We start from the raw sequence: 4,729 nt of genomic DNA, 5'->3' as shown, positions 1-4,729 counted from the left end.
AAATCATTTAAGCATCAAAGATTCAACTTCGATTGTTATAGGTTTTAATTTTTATTTCTTATTGGTTAAATTTTTTCATTATACGCATATACTATAATTGAATGTATTGAATGGATATGTTAAACATAGTAGAGGATTCAGTTAATTAATTGCAATTATCCAATTTTTAAAAGATGATTCTAATTTGCAATTAATAAAGTATAAGATAAATGCAATTTATTAACTTTTTAGTAATAAAATGACGAATTTCGATGAAGAATCTGCATTATTTACATCACCAAAAGTTGGGTCAGATAAATGGAATATCTTTCCTGTGGTAATCTTAATTAATTTGAGCAATAATCGAGCAATAAAATCAAAATGTGATCACAGCAGTTTTGTGATGTAGATTATATTAGTCAATCATATATATTATATCATTCCCGTACATATTTGCACTAATAAATTCATATGAAATTAAAATTTTCTATAAATAATGAAAACAATTTGATAATTTAGATTATATAATGTTTAGAAAAACAGAAATATTCAAATTTTTTAAAAATGAGGTAATTTTATTTTAGCATTTTTCTCTATTAATGTAATTGCATTATATTTTAGACTTTTTAAAAATATTGACTGAATTATAATAATAAATGTTAAAATCCAATAATTTTCCTAATTTCAACACATTTTAATTCTCAACATTTTTTACCTGTTTTGTAACAATTCCTCGCTGTAGCAAAATTTAAAAATGTTGAAACTATTTTTCCTGTATCAAGTTCTCAACCCTATACAGTTGAAGAATTTGTATTAAATTCAACACACGTGTCCAACGATCCATTTAAATTTTTATATGAAAATAACACAAGATGGAAAGTAATACAAATATTATCTAAAAAATTAACACAGGAAATAAAACAGTACAGTTTAAAAGCAAATTGTAAAAGCATATTTCTTCAGTAAAAAATTATTTGTAATTTAAATTAATTCTCATTTTATACCTTTATTTTAGAATTTACGTTTTAAAAATGTATTGTTATTTTTTCGCTTATTCATAAATTGTTTTAAAAAGACATTCTTCTCAGAATTAAGTTAAATTTAGTTTTAATACTAAAAAATGTTAAATATTAATATTTAATACAATATTCAAACAACACAATTCATGCTATAACACATTCATTTTATGTTAAATTAATATATTAAAAATTGAATATGTTAACAATTCAAGACATGTTTTAATAATAATTATTTTAACATAAACATATAATGTCTTTTACTATAATAAAATTAAAATATTAGATTTATCTTTATTATATTATATATCATCTTACACATTTTTTAATAGAACGAACAGTTTAGTTTCTCATAAATAAATTATATTTACGTATCTAGGAGAGTTATTTTCTTACATCTATAGTTTATTGTAATAGTTTAACACCCAAATAAGCACATAATTATTGTAGATATTGATTCCAGAAGAGATATTTTATGCATATTTTTTAATCATGATATGAAACTGAAGTGTATGAATACATCACAGTAAAATTTGTTTAAATAAGTTATCACATTTTGAATTGATACTCTACGATCACAATTCAATTTTTCTCTTTTAGTATATAATTTAGAAAATAAAAATAAATTTAACTTAATTCTGAGAAGAATGTCTTTTTAAATTATTAATTACACAAGGCCACAAAAAAAGTATTTTGTGCTGGAATGGAGATCCAGCTATTTTTATGTATTTTGAGTCGCTGAATAGACGAATTTGACATCAAAATAGGACTGTCCAGGTTTGATTTGAGATAAATTTTGATGTCAGGTTCGTATTCAGCGACTTAAAATACATAAGAATAGCTGAGTCTCCACCCTAGCAGAGGGTACTTTTTTTGTGGACCTGTGTTATTATTACTTACATATATAAATTCATTTAAATAATTGATTATGAGATTTTCATAAAGCTCTAGAAGATATGTATTTTTTTATCGAATACTTACGTATGAAATACTTCAATATTTTCAGATGATGTTCAACGAATAACCAGTTTTCGTTCAGCTGTATCATTTCTCTTATGCTGGTTTTCGACAGTTCACATACCGTAAGCACTTTCAATTGTCCATTGATATGAATCGCAAAAGACAGCAGACTGCCCCCGGCAGTAGATGAACTCACTATAAATATTGACGGAAACTGTACAACCAACTAAGACTGATTTTATACCGATGATTTTGTTGTAATTCGGACACGTCATCAGATATATCTTAAAAGTTTCGTTGCCGATAATGATAGGGTTTTAGTCACTCACTATGCTAAACAGAAATGTATCGCCATGCATGATTATTGCACAAATCATAACGACGAATCGACTGTATTTAACTTGTTATTATCACTTCAAGTTTATCTATTCTTTATACGAGACTCCAATGCATGTGTATTAATTTGTGGATGTCACTTTTTCACTTGAGCAGCACTCCATAATTTATCTAACCCATAATTCTGTGAAGCAATGGCGCAACAACAGTCAGTTTTTGTTTGGTATTATCTTTTTCAAATAATACATACAAGTATATAAGAAACACAGTATCGTTATGAATGCTACTATGCTCGAGCAAATGAGAATTTGTTATAAATTAAAGATTTTTCGCACTGAACTCGACGTATTTATTTGTGGCCATGCATCGATTAATTTGAGAGACCATTGACTAAATTTTAAACTATAATCGTTATATTTTTTTGATATGTCGCTTTTTGGCACATTTAGAATTTGACACGATCACCGCACGAAACTGTGCGATGCACTGCTACGGAAAGACAACTCATTGAACTCATTGTGTCGAAATATGACAAAGCGCTTGCGCCGATTTTCAGAAGAGTTTGATGAACTAGTAAAGGTACTCTGAGAGGGGCGTATATTCAATCGATGTAATTAGTTATCGAGGATTTTTATTATCCGATATTTGTGAGAGAACATCATATAAAATTATGGAATCATATAAAATTATGGAATTATATAAAATTATGGAATCACATAAAATTATAGAAGTTCATTAAACATTTTTTATTTTAGCAGATGTTTGTAATTTGGTAATGTATCTTAACTGTATTTTTTGTTATATTGATTAACGGGATAAATTAATTAAGTTGCGATAAAAATTAGAATATTTTGAAATATAGAAAATATTATAAATAGAAATATTGAAATCAGAAAAATATAGGAATGAATTATATAATTTCGGACAACAATTGGCTCTATTTATTTTGAAATTTATATTGAATGGTACAATTGAATGATTAACTGAATCATAGTCCACCATAGGCGAGTTAATATCAGTATCTTGTTTGGGAAATTATAGGTACGTTCAAAGAGATGCTATTTGTGTCATTCTATCCTTGTTTTACGTTTAATAAACGAGATAGAATGACAGAAGTAGCGCTAATAGCGTTTCCCAGAACACACTATTTATGAAGGTAGTCCTACTTTATCCCTGATAAATCATAGTTTGAGAGCCTGATTTTGAGTTTGTTATTTGTGTGCTTCAGCGATTTTAACTTTGTCATTTTGTTTAGAGCTCTTTATTCCAAAAAATTATTTTAATTATATTAACTACTATTTTGTATATATATGTATCTTTATAAAGACACATATATTATTATACACATATCTATACCATTGACATACACTGGACGGAACATGCAGCGAAATCTCTTTGATCTTTCGTCTTGACGGACCTAGAAAGAGTAAGGTAGATATTTAAGCACGGAACTCTCTTTCTACTCTTGTCCTAATTGGTCAAATTATGTTTCAGGAGAGGGAGGACAATATTGTATTCTTTAAAATTAGCAGCCCTCAGAATTGACTAGTATTAACATAGTACGATAATTCTAAACATTATTAATTATTAGATACAAAATAAAACCTAAAATATGGTTTCTACGTGTATTTTATGCAAAAGTAACACTCTGAGCACAGATGTATCTAAGTACTTAATGCCTCAGGACCCTTGATTACATGATTCACTACTATCCAAGTATCTCTATCTCTTTCTAGATCTGCCAAAGTGATTTCGATGTTAATGTTCCATCCAGTATTATATGTCAATGATTTAAGAGACACGATGTTTCACGTGTCAAGTATACGTTTATATATATATTTTTTTTATCGGAAGAATGAGAGCGAGAGTGCAAGGGTGCTTTTTGCGTGACATGAGAATTCACACGAAAAAGTGTGCGAGCCTTAATTATTAACCTTCAGAACCCGTTTTAACCAAATATAACCTTTTCCTTTATTTATGATGGACGTTTCTCGATCGATTACCACTTACTAATGTTTGCAGTTTACGATGTTAATGTTCGTAAAATATTGTATTTGAATATATCATGAAAGTATTTAATAACCTGTAACAATATATATAAAATGTTTATTGTATATATAATTTAAACTGCTATATTTTAAGAATAATAAATATATTTATAAATATAAGTCAACGAAAAGATACAAAATTAAATATTTTTTATGAGGTTATTTGTTAAGTTTCGTAATCATAAAAGAAAATATACATAACGTTTTAATTATAAAAACGTTTTTCTGGAGATCCATGCACTAATACATCTTACATCGCCGAAAATTGCAATAGACAATTAAAATAATGTTCCTGCAATAATTTTTATTACTTCACCTTGCGATTATTAAAAAATAAGACATATGCAGTTTTGTGATGTTGATTATACCAATCGATCATATATATATATA

This window comes from Trachymyrmex septentrionalis, unplaced genomic scaffold, assembly GCF_001594115.1.
Source record: "Trachymyrmex septentrionalis isolate Tsep2-gDNA-1 unplaced genomic scaffold, Tsep1.0 scaffold31, whole genome shotgun sequence".
Classification (NCBI taxonomy): domain Eukaryota; kingdom Metazoa; phylum Arthropoda; class Insecta; order Hymenoptera; family Formicidae; genus Trachymyrmex; species Trachymyrmex septentrionalis.
The sequence above is the reverse complement of the archived record's forward strand: the minus strand, read 5'-3'. Positions refer to the sequence as shown.